Source organism: Anabrus simplex, chromosome 4 (genome assembly GCF_040414725.1).
Source record: "Anabrus simplex isolate iqAnaSimp1 chromosome 4, ASM4041472v1, whole genome shotgun sequence".
Taxonomy (NCBI): Eukaryota; Metazoa; Arthropoda; class Insecta; order Orthoptera; family Tettigoniidae; genus Anabrus; species Anabrus simplex.
The window spans coordinates 393,407,891-393,435,086 of NC_090268.1; the positions used below are offsets into that span (position 1 = coordinate 393,407,891).

Sequence of the window (27,196 nt, forward strand, 5' to 3'; positions counted from 1 at the left end):
CTCAGTATGTTGCTAGCTCTGTACTCGTGAGGCAGGTTAGTTCGAATCCACATTGCCAATCCTCAAAATGGGTTTCATGCTTTCCCATTTTAACTCGAGGAAAATGCTGGGACAGTACCACGGCCTTAAGGGTTTACTGGGAAAAGCAGATAAAGAACTGGCAAACTGAATATGTCCCCATATAGTCCTAGCACTGAAACTCTACAGTACACTAAAAGATCCGAATGCCGAAAACCACAATATTCGTTTATGAAACATCACGTTTCTCACTACAAACACAAGACGTATTTTTAGTCAAAAAAGAGGAGATTACTTTATGCGGACAGTGCCTTTATCACGGAATCTGGGAAACAAAGTTTTTGGATGTGCTGTGTACGTGAAAAATTCGAAAATACATTATGGATGCCAGGAAGATACCTTTCCGAATAAATATAACGATAAAATACAAGATAAAATACGTCACTATTTAAGTTAATTATCTCAAGCCATGCCAATGATCGATTTTCTATGCATTCTCTTAATTCACCCACACCTAAAAAAATGCGTTTCAGCATTTGTAAACTGATTACTAATAAGTAAAACGAACTCATCAACATCATGATCAATAATCAATGATCTGCATATAGGACTGTCGCCAAGGTGGCAGATTCTCTATCAGTTGTTTACCTACCATTTCCTTAAACATTTTCAAAGAAAAAAATCGAACATTTCCCGTGATAAGTTATTCCAATCGCTTATTCCTTGACCTGTAAATGAGCATTTGTTCGAATTTGTCCTCTTGAGTTCCAACTTGATTTTCATATAGGGCCTATTATGATATTTCGTACATTTAAAAGCTCCACTGAAAGTTATTCTTCTACTTATGTCATTCCATACTGTACCCTGATGAGATAGGCTCTATCTTTCATGATTTGATTTTGATATGAGAAATACAGATATATAGAAATATTAAATGAAATACAGTGTCAGTTAAGTGTGGACGGGATGAATTTCGACATAAGCTAGACATATCGCGACTGTCAGACGCCACAGTAAGCTTGTCATTAAGGGGAAAAGGTTTCCTGGTCAAAAGATAAGAGGATTAAATCTAGAGCTCACAACAACAGAATAATGACTTCGAGGAAGTGAAAGAATATATATTTCGGACCAAGGGCGAGTAGATGTATCACCAATACCGAGAATGTGACGTGCCAGTTTTCCCACGCCCGAGGCGTTTGGTGTTGTCAACGTTACAAGGGAGAGATTTCAAACTGACCGAAGCGGTGTTGACCAATGAGAAAATTTATCGTAGGCCCGCAGATAAACCAACATAAGAAAAACTCAGAGTGAACTCCAGTTAGCTTCTCCGATAACAATAATTAAATTATTCCAACCACATGATTGAATAGAGGGGATTTTTGTGATATCATCCCCATGTTGATTAATTGTAATCATAATAAATTCAAGTAATGAATTCGTGGAAATGACCCACGCTATCTCGCCATTGGTCGAGATGGGCACGCCATCAGGGACGCCGAGTTAGCGCGCGAAAGGTGGAGGACAGAAATTAAGTGATATTTCCATGATCACCGAACGATAGGAGTTCAGAATACGACACATGAATGTGTATCGCCAGTGTATTAAGTAGGATAAAGCAAGAGATCCAAATCCGCCTGCATATGCCGATTTAGGATAACCAACCCCCCTCTCCAGGAGTTGACCGCGGATGACCCCGGCGGGAAATCATATCGTCCATAAAAGTCCAGTAGCGAACCTCACATCACTCAGTTCTTACCAGTCACCAGTCGTGTCAGTCGTATGAAGTAGTTGAGACTCTGACACGTTGACTCTGTAAGTCAGTACCTCGGCACGCATTCGAAGTCAGTTAGAGCTGAAAGTACGTAAATTATTCGGAGAATGAATACGAACAGTGAAATTATCCATAGTACCGAGTGTGTATAATCAGTACAATTATTAGGAGTTGAATTTAATGAATGTCATGTGTTTAAATAATAAATAACTAACGGAACGCCGATAGTACTTTTGGAAGGCAGTGTGCGGAGCCTGAAGTAAACAACTCAAGATAGACGGTGAATAACTATCCGAGCAGGGAACCATAGGAGCTAGGCAATTATCAAGACGGCTTAGAAATAAACCAGGAAGTGCCGGTTGAAGACGCGCTACGCGCCGGTTCAAATGAACGACATTTCGTCGTAATGTGTCACGACGTGTGTTTCGGGCGTATATGAAGAGTATATTGTGCGAGTGTCAGGGGTCTAGGAGCACCTATAAGTGTCTTTTTGTTATTAGTTTTTTTTGTGTAAAATAGTGTAATAAGGTATTAATCATGGGTAGTCACCCAGAAGTGTTTTATTGAGTTAAATTTGTATTGTGCGACATGATGGACGAGTAAATCACCATGGGGCCGTAAGGCCTATATTTCATCCGCCACGAGACAATGGAATTCTACATAGGAATGAGTACACAATTTTGATATTTGGGAGATGTTATCGCGACTAAACGGGGTTCAGTGTAAATTAATTATGATTACTTAACATGGTCCGCCTCCCGAGTCCATGATTTTATTTTTTTGTTAGACGGACGAACTAATTTATATTAACGTAATAATGGGTTAGATTAATTAATTTGAGTATTTCTTTGTTGTATATAATGTAAATATGGGATATATTTCTTTCAATTAATGCATGCCGTTTGTAATACTTTGACTTAAGTTCATTTCAAGTGTTAAATTCGTTTTTGTGCTAACCCATTTATTTGAATTTCATTCACTGCGGTGATCATTTGTATTTTAATTAGGAATAATTTCTATTAGACAGCCAGATTATGAAAGAGCCAGAGTTTGTAAGATTTGTGTCGCGTACGGAAGGTCATTAAAATACTAATAATAATAATGTTTGTGAGTTGACAAAGGAAAGTAAAGTAATAATAATAATAATATTTATGCGTTTGCGAGTTAGAGTATAATAATAATAATGACAGTGCCTCGTGAGTTAGCCAGTGCAAATATAATAATCAATGTGGAGATGACATGTAGCGTTAAAGACTTTCATTCGCGTAATCAGTTTGATTTTACGTAAATTTTTGATTTTACGTTTTTGGACTTTGTTTTAACCATTAAAAATTTGTTTAAAAGCGATAAAGGCACGTGAATTAGAATGGTCACGATATGTTAAAAGCCCAGAATGATTTGAGCCCATATTTAGAGTTGGAAGTCATGAGGGACGAATATCCGGCGTAAAATAAATTGAGCCGTATTGTTTGTAATGATGAAATAGATGAATCTCAAGGCCTAAGATGATATAAATGCATATGCCGGTGTTATTAGTGGTAGAATCCACGCACCGAGGATTAATTTATGAATTAAATGTTTGAAGAGTTCCGATGAAAGGAAATGGACTTCAAATTGGAAGGAATAGTTTAGCAATCGCCGGCATTGGAGGTATTTGCCCAGCCGCGATGTGCCATAGGTTGTGAGATGTGTCTTGGGAGGACGTGTGTCCCCATATAAATTTAACGGCAGTACGAAACTGAAGGTACGGTCCCGAATACCGTGTTGTCCCGACCGATATAAAGCAGATATTAGTGGTTCATAACGGGATTTAACATATGTGACTCAATTCTAAAGAGTGGAAATTAAAATATCATCTTTCCATTTTTTTAATAATAATAATAACAATAATCATACTCCAAGTGAATCTTGTCTTAAATCAAATGCTTAGTGCCAAGATAAATCGGAATTGTAAAAGGGGTTATGCGTTAAACATATTAAGAGTGAACTACCGTGTAACAGGCGAAATTAAGTTTTTTTTAAATAATAATAATAATAATAATAATAATAATAATAATAATAATAATAATAATAATAATAATAATAAATATTAAGAAAACTACTTTTTTTTAAGAATTCATTTTTTTAAAATTTGGACATAATAATGATGTTGGGAGTAGAAATGAAAGATTTGAGATTTTTAACTAATAATAATAATAATAAATAAAATATTTGAAGAAGGAGAAGAAGAATAACGAATGAAGCTACTTTTTTTATTTTTTGATGAAAATAATAAGAGCGAGAAGTTGAAGTATTATAGCGAGGATGATTACGGGTTACGATAATCACGATATCCACTATTATTATTATTAATAATAATTTGTCCAACCCTTGTCCCGTTTCCCTACGGGGTCGGGTATGAGGTGAGATGAATTTGTCGTGGCGGTTTTTTATGACCGGATGCCCTTCCTGACGTCAACCTCATCAGAGGAGTTAATGGGAGATGAAATGAATGACGTGATATATGATAGTAGGGAGAGGGTGAAACCCGGTGCCGGCACATAGCCTACTCCTGTCGAATAGCACCAAGGGGTCTGCTCAAGGCTTAACGTCCCCATCCGACGGACGAATCACCATCAACAGCGTCATATGCCCTCACTCCATATGAGCACTGCGGAGAGGTTTGGAATTTAATCCAGGCTTTTGGCACGCAATCTAGTGATTAGAAATTGTATACCACCACCTCCCCTACCCTGCCGGCCAACATTCAGATGGTGAAAATTTTTTCGACCAACGGGACTCGAACCGGCTAACCTCGGTGTTAGACCGTCTTAGACTTCAGCGCCTTAACGATCATGGCCACCAGGCGGGCTCTATTATTAATAATAATAATAATAATAATAATAATAATAATAATAATAATAATAATAATAATAATAATAATAATAATAAAATATTTATGAGGAAGCTGATCATTATATTGTGCGGATAAATTAGGAGGAAGAACTAACCTTCGTTTGAAACGTCGGCAAGGGTTGGCATATAATCATCCCGGATGACAAATGATAATAATCAAAATAGGATTATAATTGAAATTAATGATAATAATAAAATTAATTGATGGTAGTCAAAGAATATGATAATGATGAGATAAAGAATGGTTAAGATATTATTTAATAATCATAGGAGGATATGATAGGGACAGTCATCCTGTGTCGAACTGCTCCGAACCACATGTTGGGTTTTCACGGGGAGACTGGTAGCTGTAGATACGTAAATAACCCACGGACGGCACATATCTTCAGGGTCAGAGCATAGTAATGAACCTTTCCGTACGTCTTGTCGTATTGACAAGTGTAAATATTAAAGTAGCTTTGAGTTAATGAACTCTACCTGGTGTGTTTATGAATCTGGAAATAATAGGCTAGAGTTTGTCCGTATTATAAATTCCCGTTTTTTCGAGGCGATAACATTTTTCACGGTGGGTGTCCGGCTCACCAGAATGTACATACCGGAAGTGTCTCATGTCCAAACGGAACGAGGAGACGACAGTAAAAAGTTACTGTCGTGCCTTCGTCTCCGAAAAAAGATCTCCAGCGGTGAAACGTCCAATCATACGGATGTGAATTCGATCCCCAGTAACCAATTGGGACGAATTCACCAGATGTTTTACACTACCAAATTAGTGAGGTAAAATCCAAGTATTATGTCATTTATTTTTCAGGATTAAAGTGTCCCAATGTAAATTTGTCATCATGTGTAGTATGCAAATTAAGTGAATAAATTGCTCCTCATTGCAATTTCAATAGGAAACAGCTTCCATATCTTTTCATTGTAGTTAGTCTAGTATGCCCATGGAATTTAAGTTGTCACTTCCCAGTCCTATTGTGGAGTCAAAAATTTGTATCCATGAATGAGTCGTCCCCCGTAACCTTAAATTTTCATGCCCCGTTCATCCCTGAGTTCATTTGATGCGCCGATAGATATATTTTTTTGATTTTCTTTATATAAATTTTTTTATCGTTTTTCGAACTGATCACCCCTGAGATAAATGCTAGTCTGGGACTCAGGAGGTGGGCGGGTGCAATACCATCTCTCCCCTGACAGCTCGGAACATTCCACTTAATTGATCATCTATTTTTACACCCAAACCTTTCCAACTAAAAGTTTGCAACTTTTTCTTAACACAACTACTTTGTCGGAAATCCACTATAACAAATGGTGCTGGTCTCCTTTGGACCTTCTTCAGTTCTCGTAGCATTAAGTCCTGCTGTGGGTCACATAAACTGGAACCACTCTCTAATTTGGAGTCTTACCAGAGACTTATAGGCCCTCTGCTTTACATCCTTACTTCAAATCTAATTAATGTCATAACCCTACGGAAGATAATTCTTTATAATATCCCCCAGTTGTGGGGGAAATTAGAATAATACCCACGGTATCCCCTGCCTGTCGTAAGAGGCGACTAAAAGTGGCCTCAGGGGTTCTTAACTTGGAAGTGTGGGATAGTGACCACGGAGCCCTTAACTGAGTCCCTGAAATTTTCCCACTTACTTGTGCTCACTTTCATCTATCCTATCTGACCTCGCTTGGTCAACCCTTGTTCTTTTCTGACCCATTGTGTATTAGGTTTCCGATGCGTAGGGAGTTTTTCATTTTTACCCCGATACCTTCACTTTTCAAAGTGTTAGGCCCCTTCCATTTTTCTCTATGAATCATATTAGTAGATGATGGTTGCCCACAGTTGTACTCTCTCTTAAAACAATGATCACCGCCACCTCCACCATGATTATCCTTATAGTAACTAGGTACTTACAGTGAACTCCACGATGTACTACCACCCCATCAACACTGCAATTAAAACTGAGAGGACTTTCCTAATGTTCAAACTTACATCCTGACTCTTCGTCCCGTTCACCGTTGTCTACCGTCCATCTCACAGCATTTTATAGGTCGCTCCCAATCCTCTAACATATTTACTACTTTATAGAGTATAACATTATCCGCACATAGCATTATCTGGGATTCCAGTTATTTACTCACATAATTTATATCCCGCGAGTGGTCTCTATATGAGATTTTTTCTCACATTATTTTGAATTTTGAAGTGACGAGGGTAATCCCTCAAATAAGGTCTCCTATTTTGTTATAAATATTTTGTATTTTGAAGTGACGAGGGTAATCCCTCAAATAAGGTCTCCTATTCTGTTACAAATATTTTGTATTTTGAAGTGACGAGGGTAATCCCTCAAATAAGGTCTCCTATTCTGTTACAACTATTTTGTATTTTGAAGTGACGAGGATAATCCCTCAAATAAGGTCTCCTATTCTGTTATAAATATTTTGTATTTTGAAGTGACGAGGGTAATCCCTCAAATAAGGTCTCCTATTTTGTTATAAATATTTTGTATTTTGAAGTGACGAGGGTAATCCCTCAAATAAGGTCTCCTATTCTGTTATAAATATTTTGTATTTTGAAGTGACGAGGGTAATCCCTCAAATAAGGTCTCCTATTCTGTTACAAATATTTTGTATTTTGAAGTGACGAGGGTAATCCCTCAAATTGGGTCTCCTATTCTGTTACAAATATTTTGTATTTTAAAGTGACGAGGGTAATCCCTCAAATAAGGTCTCCTATTTTGTTATAAATATTTTGTATTTTGAAGTGACGAGGGTAATCCCTCAAATAAGGTCTCCTATTCTGTTATAAATACAGAAGTCTGTTCATGTGGTTGTTGGTCACAATATTGTGAAGAGTGTTTCCAGCGCCACTCACAGAATTTTAACGGAAAAGTTGAAATATCGATTGGTGTGCGCAAGATGGGTGCCAGCACCGACGACGAGGTGAAAGATGAGGTTCACAACTTCCTGAACAGCATGGCGGTGAGCTGGTGTGACATGAGCATACAAAAACTGTCACAGCGTCTACAAAAATGCATCGACCAAAATTGTGTTTACGTATAAAAATAGCTAAATGTTCAAGCTGTAAAATGATGTAAACCATTGTAGAAATATACAGGTCTATTAATTTATAAAAAAAGTATGCGGCCTCATTTTTGGGATTACTTTCGTACTTGCCAGCGATGCAAGGTAGGTGACTGTTCCCTCTACTCGTACTAGCTGAGTTGATAACTGCCTTGAGTAAGGCGATTCACATTTGAAGGGTGAGCATCCCCTCCTCTAGTCGAAACATTTGCATGAGATCGTGCACCCTGTGTGGGTGGTTCTCTCATCGCGCGACCAGTGGCGTTGGTTGTTATGTTGAAATCGAGAGGGAAACTTTCTCCTACGCGTTGGTATTTGACTTAAGTCGCACGCGTAACGTTCACCATTTGTAATTACTGATAAACGAGTCTTCAAAAATTATGATTCGGCGACTAAACGCTGTTACAAACTCCAGCAAACTCAAATGTTAGAGTGAAGACCTATTGTACTTTATTCTTGCTTTTGTAGTGCGACTGTCAGAAAGTTCTATATTAATAACAATGTTATTGGTTTTACGTCTCAATAACTACTTTTTAAGGTTTCCGCAGATGCCGAGGTGCTGAAATATTGTCCCACACAGGAGATCTTTTACATGCCGGTAAAGCTACGGCTGACGTATCTGAGCACCTTCGAATACTGAGCCAGGATAAAACCTGCCAACTTGGTCTCGGCATAGCCCTAGTGTAGGCACTCCACTCACTTCGCTTGCTGTACACAGAAGCTCCGCGGCCGGTGATGCTCTTTTATTTTTAGTTCACGGGATTGCCGATAGAAGCGTACTTTACGATCTGCCAGCGATCTACGAACTGTTGCCAACTGTTAAGGAAATGTCCACCGGACTGTTGTGAAATTTGTTTTAGGTACAACCACTAAATTACTTTTTTTCTTGCCGTGCGGGCAGTATGCGCCGCGGCGATATTTAAGAGCCTCTCGAAGGGAGTGTGGCCCCCTTCTCATGACAGAGCTTGGCCTGGATTTGGAAAGATAGGTATACAGCTACTAAATTACATATTTTTCTTGGTGTGTTTCTTGCTGCGTTTTCATTCTGCGCGGGTTGGTAACGGAACTAGCGAGTTACGAATTATGGGAATGACGTCACGTCGGCCAATGGCCGTGCTCGTAGCTGGCTGGCTAATGATCGATGGCGCGTGAAAACTTTCGTTCTGTTAAAAAAGTAAACATACATTTTTGGGCGGGTTGGTGGGCCCCTGGCATTGGTAATGAACACATCTCTCTTCTAAAAGGATTTTAAGGTACAATTCATATATAATTCTTCGCGAAGTTGTGTGTTATATACTGGAGTGCCTAGGGTAGGGCGCTACCCTTGGTCTCAGACAGCCATCGCCTTAACCGTCTGAGCCATTCAGCCCGGCACTCTTAAGAATATAACGTACTTACATGTGACTGAACTAATGACTAACTTCCATTAAGGAGTAATTTGTTTCTGTAATATACGGATAATAATATTTTTAATCTAAATTTTACGTCCTTACGTCTCATTTCCGTAATTCGTTTCACTTTTACGCCGCGAAAATTGTAGAAGATATAATTAAATGAAGTTTAATGTGAGAGAAAGTCTCACGTCCGACCATCCGTGTTACAATTCGGCTAGCGACCACACGCGGTTCAATAATTCTGCCGTGTGGGACCCACCTGCCCCTTTACCATTACACAGTGAGGGGTACTAACTCGTACTTCAGACGAGCATATACTTAAATAAATATGCGTTACTCATTGAATGAAATTGACCAACATGCGATACGCTGACATATTCTTCCGCAACCCCGGCAGGAGTTATACAGGGTGGCGCACGAATAGTTGACACTTTTGAAAAGCCAATATAAAATGCAACTTATGTACTATGTTGTTAAAATTTCGTTCACACCTTCCCTGTTTCATGGAAATATCTCTACAGGTGACACTGCTGCTTTGTCTCCAAATGCCTGCATTCCAGTGAGCTTTCTGCCATGGCCGACCACGGCCGACTCTGCGTTCTACAGCGCGCCAAAATAGGTATCTTTTATTGCGAATCAAAAAAGGTTACGGCGACACAAAGGAAATTTCGAGCTGTATTTCAGATTAGGTGGACACCAGCAAGGAACACCATCCTTCGCTTATACAGAAACTTGGAAGAACAAGGCAGTGTGAAGAAAGAAAAGCGACCACGTGTACCAGCAGTTCGGTCTCCTGTGGGTCGCCATGTAGCGCAGCCCACACAAGTCAACACGGGGAGCTTCAAGAGGAAGTGGAATATCGCGCCATTCAGTTCAAAGAATGTTACACGGTGAACATCAGTTGTACCCGTGCAAAATGACTGTACTACACAAGCTCACAGATCTTCACAGGCAGAAGAGATTGCAGTGCCCCTTATCGACTCAATAAAAAGATGAAGTACTGTGCCCGTCCTAGTCAGTCATCGAACACGAGACACCCCAGGGGTGCTCAGTTCGGTGGCTGTAGGCTTATAAAATAGATGAATGTGGCAGGATTTAGCATAGGGTTCATCAAATGAGTGCGTTCCAAGTTGAAAACAAATATGACACTTTTATTCAATTAAATGCAGTATTGGCCATCCTGAAATCTATGATTATGATTATGATCGTTACGTTAAGGAATTTTAATCTGGCTCTTGAGGTAACAAACCTAGGCACACACACAAATGGGATGGTACACGGCAGTTGTTTCCCTGACATTCTAACAGAGTATTTACATTGCAAAAATTCTTTTTATCGTCTTCAAAGTTATTAAGTTATTTGTTTAAAGTTGAATTAAAAATTTTCATTCAGAAAAATGAGGTCTGGGCCAAGCCTTCATCGATAATCTGGAAAAAATGCAGTAATTGTAAGAACGAATTTAATAAAGAAATAACCAAGATTCAAAAAGTTAACACTTATGACAAAATAATAAAATTTACACTCGTTATCTTAACGATAAAATGAAAAGTTGAATTTGCCTTGGTTTTCTCTAAGTTAATCCGAGACGTCGGATATACCTGTTCACGTCGTCTCACATTTCCTTTCGTGAGAATTTATATTGAACATTAAGTATTTGACCAATGATTAAACTAAATAAAACGCCTCCTGGGCTTGCAAACGTAAATAAATGGGGATAATACCATCCATGTGGAGATCCTGTCCACTATCAATCGATAATATCAGTGTCACATGTTTCAGAATAGAACACATAAAAGAAATAACCCTCTAAATACTAATAAATCACTACTTCTACAGCTAACTACGGAAATTGGTAAGAAGACTGTGAGTACTAAGAAGAAAATATCTACACTATGTACATGTCGACGAGTGTCGATCAACCGTTTTACTCTCTTATTAACAAATTTATTGAGTTACAGCAAGATTGAGTTATCACATGAGAGTAAAATTACATCAACGAATGAGCTGGTATAATCATGAATCGGACATTATTCAGATATTTCGTCGAAGACTTGTTCTTTAGACCTAAGGCCTTCTCGAACATTCATCTGTACCTTGAGATTGAAATTACTGGATTACTTGAGAAAATTTGGGATATTCCCACGAATTAAAAGTACATCGATAAACATGGACTTTCATTTTCTTCATCTGAAGACACTAATATTAGGCTACACTGCATTTATCGCGAATAATCAATAAACATGTGAAAAGCTCAGTTTCGCGAAGATTCATGCCAATTATTCCATATACTCTATACGTACAATATACCACAATGACGACTTTAGCGTGTCGCATCTTAATCTCAAATATGTAGCCGTGAAAAATCAGGACCTACCATCGTCCTACAAATACACAATATCCACTTAAGAGTGTCTCGATGATTAATTACATCCAATTAATTATCACATGCTTCCAATGCACATGTCCACATTAAATTCGCACATAGAATTCGGACTCAATATCCCGATGACACGTTGTCTCAGACACGAGGTACAAGTAGAAGTTCAAATACAAGGAAAATATAGAAAATACAGACGAAATATCCTACCATTAAATCCATCAAACATAAACTAATTCATATTCGTGACGAAATTTACTCAATAAGCAAAGATGGTGTCGATAACACATGGATAACTCTATCAGAACCCTCATTGTCAAATTCATGGCCACATGGTCATTAAATAATCACATGTGTCAGTTGTATGACGTATTCGAGCAAATAAACTGCCATAAAAAAGTGTCAAAATAGCTTACTAAGAAAAGAAAAGGATAGAACAAAACTACATAGAACAGATATAAATGAGACGTAATCGACTTAACTTATAGATGAATCTTCATGTCTGGAAGTCTGGGTTCTCAATCAGCCATGCCAGGAAGAAAGAATCTGCATCCCGGCGCTGCCAACGATGGTCAAAGGTTTAGAACCTCATGGTGAAGCACTGGTAATCCATGATGTGAGATTTCGTCCTCTTCTGGAATTTATTCACGTCCACGTCTTCCGCGTCCACTCGTAAGAAAGCTGAAACTTACACAAAATGTTTTAGAGTAGGCTCCAAGCACACACGTAACAGTATTTTAGAAATGACACGTACTTTAAGGGATTAATGTCTGCACATCCGACGTCTGATCACAGCACTGTTCTAAATTATATCCACTTTTCAGACGTGTAGAGCACAGGAGTGAAGCGACGTTCCACGCTGAGCGACTGAGGTGATAGTCCAAGCCACGCCAGAGGGTGTGTGAGAGCGAGTATTCGTATCACATGACTTAAATGTCATGTCTGGTGCACATGCACGGAAGTAAAGTCAATTGAGGGGCTAAATTCTTCTACTGTACGAATCTACAACTTCATCACCATCTTAGCCACAAGGTCGTGCAAATTATTCCAAAATTTCAGTTTTTAATTTATATCCTCCAAATGTGCTATTCTTTTATCCAGTTTATTTTACTTGAATCCTTGAGCCTTCCGTAAATTATGCACGTCGCCACCAAAGATATTACAAATATTTCATTCCTATCATTCCTCGCAATTACAAGTGACACGCGCTGGCTTCCTTCTTCCAGTCACCAACCTTCATTTTTTTTATTTTTATTCCGTTAGCCAGTCGGCCGCTCTCTGCACAAAAAAACTCGTTCTCGCCCCTGCCAAGGTCGCGCGCACCAATCTCGCCGACAAGCAGACACAAGCCGCACCAACACCTGTTCTCTCATTTGTGGCCTCACGGTCACAGTACTGTTTAACACTTGGTTCTCTGACGAAGCCTATTTTCATCTCAACGGGGCAGTTAATAAACAAAATGTGCGGTTTTGGGCTACAGAAAACCAGACATTATTCACGGAAAAAAAACACGTACGGAGAAAAAGTGAGTCTGTGGGTAGCTCTGTCAAGTCATGGGTTAATTGGACCACTTTTCTTCAGTCAGGCAGTTAATGCACAGCGATACAAGGACATGCTGGGGGAATGAATTCATGACTCAAATTCTCGCTATCCCTAATCATATCAGTGGTTTATGCAAGATGTTGCAACACCTCACGCAGCTAGCCGTGTTCTTGAGATTTTGAGGGGAGTATTTGGTGATCGTGTAATGTCTCTTCGTTACCCACAGTACAACAATAATGGCGGATTCTCATGGCCTCCTTAAAGCCCTGATTTAAGTGCTAGTGATTTCTTTTTATGGGGCTATTTGAAAGAAAAACTCTTCGCTTCAAGACCTCAAAGCAGCATGGGAATGCGTGGTCGGATTGTGCAGCTCTGCAGTGAAATTCATGAAGACATGTGCCGCAAGGTCGTCAGAAACATGCGTACTCGTCTCGAAGAGGTTATCCGCCGCAGTGGAGGCCACGTTGAACCTGTGATATAGTGAAATGTATTTCCAGAGTCCACGCTGCCTGTGTCTAAAATTCCATTAGTGTTCTGTGAAAAATGAAGTTGTTATTCTAAAATTAAATGTGTCAACTATTCGTGCGCCACCCTGTACTCCTCGAGCCACTCCTCTCCCTCCAGTACAATGGGTGTGGTACTGCAAAACCTGTACATCTGGGTATGCGAAAGTAGTCAATATGGCAATATTCGCCTGTACTCCTCCTCCTACAGTACAGGAATGTAGAAACTAATGGTTTTCTTTTATCATCGCATGGGCCGGTAAGAGAAATATTCTAACGATAAAACAATACCGCATATATAGACTCCGTGTTACGTGGCCACTTTTAAAAATAGGATATACCTATGCAGTTGGTCCGGCGACAATCAAGCCCTCTCACTCCCAGGGATAACTAGCACAATCAGGGTTTTTCTTCATCTTGCCAGACAATTCATGGTAATTGAGAATTGACAGTTTAACAAAATACTGACAATCAATGAACTGAGAAAGCTGCTAATATTCCCCTAATAAGAAACATCGTTTTGGAATTCTTAAAAGTGATGCAAAATATCCCCTTAGAACCTTAGATTCACCTCAGCTTGGTTGTCGTTCTTGGTCCACTTGACGATTTCATCTTGAAGTTGGTGAATTACACGTGCCATTTTTTTTCACAAGTTGCCTTACGTCGCACCGTTACAGATAGGTATTATGGCGACGATGGGGTAGGAAAGTGCTAGGAGTGGGAAGGAAGCAGCCGTGGCCTTAATTTAGGTACAGCCCCAGGATTTGTCTGATGTGAAAATGGTGAACCATGGAAAACCATTTTCAGACCTGCCAACAGTGGGCTTCGAAACCACTATCTCCCGAATACCGGGTACTGCCCGCACTTTAGCGACTCCAGCTATCGAGCTCAGTCGTGCCACTTGTAATTGAGCGAACGTTTGTCCTTAAAATGGTGATAACCACCACAGCAAACTTTTGGCATTGTTGGACATAACCACTAATATCTCTGGGACCATGCAATTGACAGTCAACAAATTTTAACCATTTACGGAGAAACTGATAGCTTCATTCTTGAAGTTGTATCTTTACAATGTCTCTCTTATAAATATTTATTTCCATTGCTCGATACACTTCGCGGCCGGCCCTGCGGTGTAGGGGGCAATGCATCCGCCTGTCACACGCCAGCTCCGGGTTCGATTCACGGCTGGGTCAGGGGATTTTAATTGTAAATGATTAATATCCCTGGCCTGGGGACTGGGTGATTGTGTCGTCCTTAATGTTCCTTTCCTCACATTCAACACTCCCGCCATTTCCAAATACACGCAGGTTCACAACATATGGTGCAAAGTACGGATGAAAGATCTTAGGTCGACGCCCAAAATAAATAGCACTTTAACTTTTTAATAACTATTTCCTCTGGTGATGCGAACCTTATTTCATTATCTCTGTATCCACTCATCCTACTGATCTAAATCCTTATTCCTATTTCCTCAGAGTGTAGGGAGGTAAACTTTTTTTAGAAAATAGTAATTTCCTCAAGTAATATTTTTAATGAAACCGTTTTTGAGATTTACAAGAAGAAAAAATATATTTTTGGTTATTTATACTTCGCTTTTACGTCTCACCGACACAGACAGGTCTTACGGTGACGATGGCATAGGAAAGTGATAGGAGAGGGAAGGAAGAGGCTGAGGCCTTAATTACGGTATAGCACCAGCATTTGCGTGGTGTGAAAATGGGAAAACAGGTAAACCCTCGTATCCATTGTAGAAAAAGTGATACAGTTCAATTTTAAAATTACAAGGAATATTTTATACTGAAAACGAGGTTTTAACTACAAGTATAGAATTTAACATTCAAGAAACATATTTTGCTAACACGTACGGTGGTATGAAAATATCTGAATATGAGAATAATATGCAATGTAAAATCTTGGCCATGTATTTGAATACATGTACGCTAATTATATAAACTTTCATTAGCACAAGAATCAGAATCACTAATTTAGCCATGTTGCGAACAGCCCATTTAAGAGTAATATCCCCAACCCGACAGGAAATCCAACCCGGGACCCTCTGAACCAAAGGCCACTAGGCGGACAATTCACGTGAGTAGCAGCACTGCAGTGTAGCAAACAATATAATAAATATAGGTGACCTCTTAAAAATGAATGACTAAATCATAAGTAAAACCAACACGAAAATAACTTTTCCCTTATATTCAATGTCATTTTACTCATTTGATTTAGAATGGTTAGACTACAATTATTTGATTTTTGGTTCCCACCCCGCACCGTGGCATGCAGGTCTCGGGAGAGCTGCCTATCCAGTCACCTACGGCTGAGTTTTCCATGTATGTCCTATCCTGTTGACCTACGTATAAGATATATACACTTCTTCATATTGAGGTATTAACAAGGACATGTATAAGGTTATCAATCACCTTTCATTGTGTATTCACTGAACAATGTGTTTTATAGAGTGGACCAGCCAAGGTCAGTTCTGCCCTTGCCAGGTGCGCGGCCTTTCTCAGGAAGAGTTAATCGTTCAAATTAGTGTTGGGCACTGCGTGTGGCCTTGGAGCGGATTTCATTTTTTGTCAAGTCATCAGTCTCGAGTAAAAAAACATCATCTGATGACGTGATTCCTTCCCCATACAAGCAAGAGACCACTCCTTAATATTTACGGAGTAACCACAGTTATATTTCAGCTTCTGTGGGTGATTGTCGTAGCTCCTGCTCTGAACCAGAAAGATTGCAGTTCTGATTGAAGTAGGAGTTTGAGGTAAGGTTATCATATTCTAATCGATTTTTTTGCTAGTTGCTTTACATCGCACCGACACAGATAGGTCTCATGGCGACGATGGGACAGGAAAGGGCTGGAGTGGGAAGGAAGCGGCCGTGGCCTAATTAAGGTACAGCCCCAGCATTTGCCTGGTGTGAAAATGGGAAACCACGGAAAACCATCTTCAGGGCTGCCGACAGTGGGGTTCGAACCTACTATCTCCCGAATACTGGATACTGACCGCACTTAAGCGACTGCATTTATCGAGCTCGGTTCTAATAGATTTAGTCAGAAAGAAGATGCACTATGATGTTGTTAGGTTCAGTTGGGTGGTACTTCTAATGATACATTGATGATCTCTTTTTACCGCCAATTCAGCTGAAAGCATCATAATGTATGTGAATAGTGTAGCTTGAACATCAATGTTTATAATTCTAAGAGAATGTGGAGAATACCACGAATTTGAAACCCAAACCCCAAACCCCATGGCACTACAGCCCTTGAAGGGCCTTGGCCTACCCAGCGACCGCTGCTCTGCCCGGAGGCCTGCAGATTGCAAGTGTCGTGTGGTCAGCACGTTGAAACCTATCGGCCGTTATTCTTCGCTGTCGAGACCGGGGCCGCTATCTCACCGTCAGATAGCTCCTCAATTCTAATCACGTAGGCTGAGTGGACCTCGAACCAGCCCTCAGGACCAGGAAAAAACCCTCCGGGTACGAGGCAGGCACGCTACACCTACAACACGGGGCCGACACGAATTTGAAAGTTTAGTGAGAATTACTAAATGCAATTCGTTGACCAATTTGTGATTGTGTTGCTTTGTATGCTTAGTAAATAGTTTTGCCAGAATTCGAACGAAGACGTACAGAAGCTAAGAAAGTGAGTTACACTTCTATTACACTTCTTTTACATTTTGCAATATGAAGGTCAGTTTTAGGATGCATTGACCATTTGTTCATGCCCTTCTCTCGCCTCATTCTGCACAGTAGCAAAAAGTGGGCGATATACAGTTTTGTAGCTTAAATTTAATAAATTAAAATTCCTTTAACTCAGCAAGTAGAAAAGTTTTTAATTTTACACATGCTTAAAAACCCGTAACTGCCCACTGTACCGTTTTCGGGACATAAAAAGAACGGTGTCTGCCTCTGTGGTGTAGTGGATAGCGTGATTAGCTGCCACCCCCGGAGGCCCGGGTCCGATTCCCGGCTCTGACACAATATTTGAAAAGTGGTACGAGTGCTGGAACGGCGTCCACTCAGCCTCGGAGGTCAACTGAGTAGAGGGGGGTACGATTCCCACCTCAGCCATCCTCGAAGTGGCCTTCCGTGGTTTCCCACTTCTCCTCCAGGAAAATGCTGGGATGAAACCTAACTTAAGGTCACGGCCAATTCCTCCCCTCTTCCTTATCTATCCCTTCCAATCTTCCAATCCACACCACAAGGCTCGTGTTCAGCATTGCAGTATTGCCACCTTGGCGAGGTACTTGTCATCCTCCCCAGTTGTATTCCCCTAGGTAACGAAATGCGTACACCAGCGAATCATATGGGGGACACTTTCATACTTTCACGGCGACTGGCAGCATAAGTAATTGGCATTAGCATTACTAGCAATACACATATCTCAGTTACTTTCATGTCGTCAAAACCAAGGATGAGCCAGAGAGAGGCAGACCAATGACAGAACTCATGCCAGAAGATAAAACACATACGGAAACATTACTCTTCGCCGGAGATAGAGCTGAGCTTGCCTTCGGGGTTAGCGATAGAAATAACCCGTTATACATAATAACTGTGTTTAATATTTCAATTTACGAATTCCTTCAGTCTCTTTACCCAATTCTTCTTGAAAGAAGAATATTGTAAGAATGACATTTCTGTCAGCGAACATTTTCAAGCTGCATTAAGGGGCTTTAAATAAGCTTTACTATTATTATTATTTTATTAGTATTACACACATGTTCATAAAACTAGAACACCTTAAGTGACAAGAGATAAGAAGTTCATGTTCACAGGACATGTGCATCAGTACGTTCTGAAGAAATGATTAGCATTTGAACCGCGGTGGCCCTCAGGTTCAAGGTCCACATCGATATCTCGGCGCACCATCACCGACTGCTAAAATGTGCCTGCGGCTCTCGTTGTCCTTATAAACCCACGGTCATGTGTCAGTGTGACTTGAGCAGACGTGCAAGATGCCTGGCAGACGTATGCGGGAACCGTACCGTCAAATGAGTGACTTTGAACGAGAGCGCATTATTGGCATGAGAGAACGTGATGAACTCATCCGCGAAATTGCTGCCCGTGTGGGGCGAAGTGTGTCGGCAGTGCAACGGGTGTGTGTACAAAATAGTTCACAGAAGGCCGTAGAACACGTCGAGATGGGTCTTGTCGCACCACCCAGACCACCCCCCGAGAAGGTCGACACCTCATCCAAATGCCATTGCAGGACAGATCTGCGTCCTCCTCGGCTCTGGCACAATAGCGGAAGAGTGTAACACACCGAACACTACCAGGAGTGACAGTCCATCGCCGTTTATTACGACCTGGGTTACCGGCGTGTCGTCCACTTCTCCGCGTACATTTGACTACTGTGCATAAACATGTTAGAGTGCAATGGTTGTTGGAACGACTTCACTGGCGACAGGGATGGCAGCAGATAGTGTTTTCGGACGAATCCAGGTTTTGCTTGTTTGAAAATGATGGCCGCTTTTTGGTTCGCCGCAGACATGTGGAGAGGCATCACATCGACTGCATTCGCACAAGACATACAGCGCCAACTCAAGGTCATATGGTGTGGGGTGCTATTGGGTAGAACCGTAAATCACAGTTGGTGCGAGTCCAGTGCACTGTAACCAGTTTGACCTACGTGAATGACATCCTACTACCCGTAGCCACACCCTTCCTGCACGTCACCCCAGGTGCCATATTTCAGCAGGACAATGCGCGACCATATGTTGCTGCACGAACACGTGCCTTCTTGTTGTTACAGGATGTGAGACTGTTGCCCTGGCCCGTCCAATCAATGGATTTGTCGCCAATCGAAAATGTGTGGGGTATGGTGAAACGTCGGGTGCGGCGTTGTGACTAGTGCCAACCACCAAAGATGAGCTGTGGAACCAGGTGAATGCAGCATGGATGGCTATACCACAGGACGCAACTCGCGCCTTATACGCGTCGATGTCATCACGCATGGAACAAGTTATCAGTGCTCATTGAAGTCAACTGCCTACTGTGCAACATACACACGCTGAACCTAGGTGATTGAAATGCTAATCGTTTCTGCAGAACATACTAATGAACATGTTCTGTGAATATGCACTTCCTATCTCCAGTCTCTCAAGGTGTTCTGTTTTTATGACCATGAGTGTATTATAATTACGCCTTCATTTACATGGCCAAACCATGTCTTATAATGCACATACATTTTAACATATATTACTGATAACTTACCACACATACACACACACTACAATATTAAACTGTACATATTCTTACATGTGGTGTTGTTTGAGTCATCAGTCTTTATACTGGATTGATGAAGCTCTCCATGCCACCCTATCATGTGTTAACTTTTTTATTTATATGTAACCACTACATCCTACATCTGTTCTAATCTGCTTGCCATATTCATGCCTTGGTCTTACCTGTACCGTTCTTACCGCCTACATTCCCTCAAAAACCAACTGTACAAGTCCTGGGTGTCCCAAGATGTGTCCTATCATTCTATCCCTTCTTCTCGTCAAATTTAGCCTAATCGATCTCCACTCACCAGTTCGATTCAGTATACCCCATTCGTGATCCTACCTATCCATCTCGCCTTCAGCATTTTTCGGTAACACCACATTTCAAAAGCTTTTATCTTCTTTCTTTCTGAGCTAGTTATCGTCCATGTTTCACTTTCATGCAATGCCATACTCCAGTTGAAAGTCTTCAAAGACATCTTCCTAATTCCTATATCAATGTTGAAAGTGAGCAAATTTCTTCTCCTAAGGAAGGCCTTCGTTGCTTGTGCTAGTTTGCATTTAATGTCCTCCTTACTTCTGCCATCGCTAGTTATTTTACTACCCAAGTAACAATACACATCTACTTCCTTTAAGTCTTCATTTCTTAATCTAATGTTTCCTGCATCACCTGACTTCGTCCGACTGCACTCCATTACTTTCATTTTGGACTTTTTTTATTTTCATCTTGTACTCCATACCCAAGACTGTCCACACAATTCAGTAATTTCCTCAGATTTTCTGCTGTATCGGATAAAATAACAATATCATCAGCAAATCTCAGGGCTTTGATTTCCTCTCCTTGGATGGTAAATCACATTTATCTTTCATTTCCTTTAATGAATGTTCTAAACTTTGAAAAGGTGGGGCGACAAGCTGCAACCTTGCCTCACTCCCTTATGGATTGCTGCTTCTTTTTCAAAACCCTGGATTCTTAACACTGCAGATTGATTTTTATACAGATTGCAAATAATTTTCGTTCTCTGTATCTGATCCAGGTTGGTCCAATCAACATTGTCAAATGCCTTTTCTAGATCTACGAACGCCATGTACGTGAGCATGTCCTTCCTTACTTGATCCTCTAAGATCGGACGTAAATTCAGGATTGCTTCACGTCTTCCTACGTTTCTTCTGTATCCAAACTGATCTTCTCCCAGCTCAGTTTCAACTTGTCTTTCTACTCTTCTGTAAATAATGTGTTAAAATTTTTCAGGCATGAGATACTTAACTAATGGTGCGGTAGTTTTCACACTTGTCAGTAGCGTTGGCTACTGAGTGCATGATTCGAAGAAGTGTATCGATTCATTCAAGTGTCCGAGTGAATCGATTCGCAGGAACGGCGGGCTCACGGCACACGATTCACCTGACTCGCAGCGGACAGTGCTGAGTGGCTCACTCACGGCTCACTAGCGGGACACTGGACATTGGCGGGAAGCCGAGCTTCAGCTGCAGCGAGACACGGTGGATCATGGCACACTGAAAGAATCGTACGGAATCACGGCTCAGTGAGGTACAAGACACACACTGCTCCTTATCGGCACACTGGACACTGGCGGGGAGCCGAGCTTCCGCTGCAGCGAGACATACAGCGAGCCATGGCACACCGAAAGAATCGTACGCAGTTACGGATCAGACACAACACACACACGGTTGATTATCGGTACACTGGACATTGGCAGGGAGCCGAACTTCCTCTGAAGAAATACATGCAGAGACATGGTACACTGAAAGAATCGTACGCTATAATGAACTCTCGAGCTCAGCTCATTTGAAAATAATACCCACTTGCATTCACTGCCCTCTTCTTACATGAGTTTTAAATAATAGATGGATTTATTTGCAGTGTTAAAAAGGTAGTCAACACATAGAAGGTTCTTCTATTTACCGTATTAGATTAATCAATCAGTACTTTTATAACTAGTTGACGTTCGACAGTCACATAAACTCAGCTCTCTACCTTCACCGCCTGGCTGAGTGGCTCAGACGGTTGAGGCGCTGGCCTTCTGAACCCAACTTGGCAGGTTCGATCCTGGCTCAGTGCGATGGTATTTGAAGGTGCTCAGCCTCGTGTCGGTATTTTTACTGGCACGTACAAGAGCTCCTGTGGTACTAAATTCCGACATCTCTGCGTCTCCAAAAACCATAAAAGTTGTTAGTGTGACATAAAGCCAATAACATTATTATCTAGCCTACCTTATGAATATGACCACCCGAAAACTGTCTGTCTTACATTCGGAAGAACCGCTCGGTATTCTCTCAGTTCGTATGTCGCATCATTTAACAATATTTGTACTTCAATAATCGAATCACGAGATCACCGGTGTACGTGTACAGTGAAGCGAGCAGACTGATGCAATAGCTTAAATAAAAAGATGTTTAATCAGAAAACCAGTGGGCTGCTGTATTTCTCGTGTAGCTTATACAAAATATGACGATTTAAAAAATCCTCTGCTTATAGAAAAATACATTTTCAAAGATGGCCGAGCTATTTGACCGTGCGTTTGGGGTCACGTAGCTATGAGCTTGCATTCGGGGGATGGTGGGTTCGAATCCTACCGTCGACAGCCGTTAAGATGGTTTTCCGTGGTTTCCTATTTTCACACCAGGCACATGCTGGTGCTGTACCTTAATGAAGGCCACGACCGCTTCCTTCCCACTTCTAGCCTTTTCCTATCTCTTCGTTGCCGTAAGTCCTATCTGTGTCGGTGCGACGTAAAGCAACTTATTTGATTTATATTTAATATGCGGGCTACTTATTGTGGACACAGGTATTTTTGCGTCTAATTGTGTGTATATATTATATATAAGAGTTGTGACTTTCAGAAAACTGTCAAAAACCATTAGGTAGTTTATAAAATTTGAGTTATGCCAGTTATTATTATTATTAACTACGTAAGTTTTGTGCTGTAATATAATACGCAAGTATAGTACTGAATCTGAAAGATGACGCATAGGAAAGCAGTTCATAGAATGAAGACCAGATGGCAGCAGCAAGCATTGAATGTTATTGCTGCTGTCTTTTCAGTTCACACTATACAGATCAATAGGATCGATGACTCTAATGAGCCGTGAATCGGATCACTGTATCGAATCAGTAACGTGAACGGAATCAATATATCCCATCACTACTTGTCAGCACCGGCTTTCTTGGGAATAGGTATAACGACATTATACCAGAAATCGGATGACACTTCTCCAGTCTCATACATCTTACACACTAAATAGAACAACCTCGCCATGCTGGTTTCTCCCAAGGCAGTCAATAATTCAGGGGGAATGTTATCAATTCCAGGTGCCTTGTTCATATTTAGGTATCTTAAAGCTCTATCGAATTCTGACCACAAAATTGTGTCCCACATTTCATCAGCATCAACAGCCACTTCTTGTTCCAGAGCTATACCATCTACGTCATCACCTTGATATAACTGTTGGATATGTTCCTGCCATCTTTCTGCCTTGTCTTCTTTCCCTAGGAGTGGTTTCCCACCTGCGATATTAATATTCATACACCTAGATTTCCTTTCTCCAAGGGTTTCCTTGACTTCCCTGTATGCAGCATCTACCAATCCTACGGCCATACAACCTTCAACATCCTTGCACTTCTCCTTCAGCCATTCTTCCTTAGCTGTCCTGTACTTTCTATCCACTTCATTCCTTATTCGCCTATATTCTTTCTGCCCTCTATATGTTTTCCATTCTTGTACTTTCATCGTTCGTCAATCAGGTCCAGTATATCCTGAGTTATCCATTGATTCTTAGCTAATACTTTCTTCCTAAAATTTCTTCAGCAGCCCTAGAGTCCTCATTCTTCACGACTGTCCGTTCTTCCTCCATTATGTTTCCTTCAGCCTTGAGCAACATGTTCCTTGAAACTGCCCCTTACACTCTTTTCTTTCAACTTATCTAGATCCCATCTTCATGCATTCCTTTCTTTCTTCAATTTCTTCAACTTCAGATGGCATTTCATGATTAACAAATTGTGGTCAGAGTCCACGTCTGCTCCTGGGAAAGATCTACAATCCAATACCTGGTTTCTGAATCTCTACCTAATCATAATGAAGTCTATTTGGTAACTTTCAGTGTCTCCAGGTCTCATCCACGTATACAGACGTCGTTTGTGGTGTTTGAACTGATGTATTCACAAAGACGCACACCAAATGATGTGACTTGCATACACTAACTTATTTACAACTATTTACACACCACACATCAATAAACCACCATTTTTAACAACTGCCTATCACGAAGAATCAGAAGACTAAGACTGCCATATTGAAACAGCTGACTGCTATTTTAGCATGTCGGCACAAGCACAACACGAGTTCACAAAATCAACTCATGTTAAACAATAACTCCACTAAACCATCAAGTCCGCCTCCTTATATGTGTACCTGGCCGGGATTCTCGAAGGGTATGTCACAACTATCATCTCGTAAATTCTAGAGTGTTCAATAGCTTAGTTACAATGTAAGGAAAGTTCTACATAGTTCTCGTCGTACATTCTGGATATTACGGTGTGTTCCTTAATGTTGTAGTGGATTACACATCACATGTGCAAGTAATAATAAATTATATACTATTAATTACGGATTCTTACATTAACTAAACTCATATTAATATATTTATATATATATATATATACAGCACATGTTGACATAACCTCACAAATAATATGATCGTCCGTACCTAACTACGTAAATAATAATAATGCTAATACTAATAAATTAATAATAATAAATGGATGTAAACACTTCATAGCCACACCTCACAACCCAACATAATAATAATGATAATAATAATAATAATAATAATAATAATAATAATAATAATAATAATAATAATAATAATAATAATAATAATAATAATAATAATAATAATAATAATAATAATAATATTAATAATAGGTACCCTGTGCAGGCATTTTAATTTGGCTGTGTGGTCGTCAAATTCGACGTTCCGTTTCAGTCTAGGCCTACTGGGTGGAAGAGTCTCTCTTGGTCGTCTGTGGCAGAGTTTTAATTAATTTTATCGGAAAAGCACGATATGTTTCCAAGACAGAACTTGAGCGAAACAACTTAATTCGGAAAGAAAATGCAACTGTTGCATTCCACTCAGGATATGCAATGATGCACAGCGACTCTGGGATGGGTTTAAAGAAATTGTTGAGGAATGCGAAAACAGGTTTGTACCTTTAAGGGTGGTAAGGAATGGTAAAGACCCACCTTATTATAATAGAGAAATAAAGAGACTAAGAAGGAGGTGCAGACTGGAAAGAAATAGAGTTAGAAATGGCTGTGGAAGTAAGGAGAAATTGAAGGAACTTACTAGAAAATTGAATCTAGCAAAGAAGGCAGCTAAGGATAACATGACGGCAAGCATAACTGGCAGTCATAAAAATTTTAGTGATAAATGGAAGGGTATGTATAGGTATTTTAAGGCAGAAACAGGTTCCAAGAAGGACATTCCAGGAATAATTAATGAACAAGGGGAGTGTGTATGTGAGGATCTTCAAAAGGCAGAAGTATTCAGTCAGCAGTATGTAAAGATTGTTGGTTACAAGGATAATGTCGAGATAGAGGAGGAGACTAAGGCCAAAGAAGTAATAAAATTTACATATGATAACAATGACATTTACAATAAGATACAAAAGTTGAAAACTAGAAAAGCGGCTGGAATTGATCAGATTTCTGGGGATATACTAAAGACAATGGGTTGGAATATAGTACCATATCTGAAGTACTTATTTGATTATTGTTTGGTCGAAGGAGCTATATCAGATGAATGGAGAGTTGCTATAGTAGCCCCTGTGTATAAAGGAAAGGGTGATAGACATAAAGCTGAAAATTACAGGCCAGTAAGTTTGACATGCATTGTAGGTAAGCTTTGGGAAGGCATTCTTTCTGATTATATTAGACATATTTGTGAAATTAATAACTGGTTCGATAGAAGGCAATTCGGTTTTAGGAAAGTTTATTCCACTGAAGCTCAACTTGTAGGATTCCAGCAAGATATAGCAGATATCTTGGATTCTGGTGGTCAAATGGACTGTATCGCGATTGACATGTCTAAAGCATTTGATAGGGTGGATCATGGGAGACTACTGGCAAAAATGAGTGCAATTGGACTAGACAAAAGAGTGACTGAATGGGTTGCTATATTTCTAGAAAATAGATCTCAGAGAGTTAGAGTAGGTGAAGCTTTGTCTGACCCTGTAATAGTTGAGAGGGGAGTTCCTCAGGGCAGTGTTATCGGACCTTTATGTTTTCTTATATATATAAATGATATGAGTAACGGAGTGGAATCGGAGGTAAGGCTTTTTGCGGATGATGTTATTCTCTATAGAGTGATAAATAACTTACAAGATTGTGAGCAACTGCAACGTGACCTCGAAAATGTTGTGAGATGGACAGCAGGCTAAACGGGGCTAAAAGTCAGGTTGTGAGTTTCACAAATAGGAAAAGTCCTCTCAGTTTTAATTACTGCGTAGATGGGGTGAAAATTCCTTTTGGGGATCATTGTAAGTATCTAGGTGTTAATATAAGGAAGGATCTTCACTGGGGATTTTAAATAAAGGGTACCGATCTCTGCATATGGTTATGAGGGTGTTTAGGGGTTGTAGTAAGGATGTAAAGGAGAGTGCATATAAGTCTCTGGTAAGACCCCAACTTGAGTATGGTTCCAGTGTATGGGACCGTCACCAGGATTACCTGATTCAAGAACTGGAAAAAATCCAAAGAAAAGCAGCTCGATTTGTTCTGGGTGATTTCCGACAAAAGAGTAGCGTTACAAAAATGTTGCAATGTTTGGTTTGGGAAGAATTGAGAGAAAGAAGAAGAGCTGCTCGACTAAGTGGTATGTTCCGAGCTGTCAGCGGAGAGATGGCGTGGAATGACATTAGTAGACGAATAAGTTTGAATGGCGTTTATAAAAGTAGGAAAGATCACAATATGAAGATAAAGTTGGAATTCAAGAGGACAAACTGGGGCAAATATTCATTTATAGGAAGGGGAGTTAGGGATTGGAATAACTTACCAAGGGAGATGTTCAATAAATTTCTAATTTCTTTGAAATCATTTCGGAAAAGGCTAGGAAAGCAACAGATAGGGAATCTGCCACCTGGGCGACTGCCCTAAATGCAGATCAGTATTGATTGATTGATTGATTGATTGATTGATTGATTGATTGATTGATTGATTGATTGATTGATTGATTGATTGATTGATTGATTGATTGATTGATTGATTGATTGATTGATTGATTGATTGATTGATTGATTACCGATCAGTTACAAGTCTAACAATAAAGAGAATACTACAACTAAATTTACATTTTGTTACAAATTCCATGACAATCTCGAAATTTCA

At 40.2% G+C, this 27,196-nt stretch overlaps 1 protein-coding gene across 1 annotated transcript in view; it reads left to right on the forward strand.

Moving 5' to 3' along the window:
* Positions 1–16,266: 16,266 nt before the first annotated feature.
* LOC136872293 (probable cytochrome P450 49a1) overlaps positions 16,267–27,196 on the forward strand; it is a 95,395-nt gene continuing 84,465 nt past the window's right edge. The window contains exon 1 of the mRNA XM_068227306.1: positions 16,267–16,333. The gene's annotated coding sequence lies outside the window, so the exon portion shown is untranslated. The remainder of the gene's footprint in view (positions 16,334–27,196) is intronic.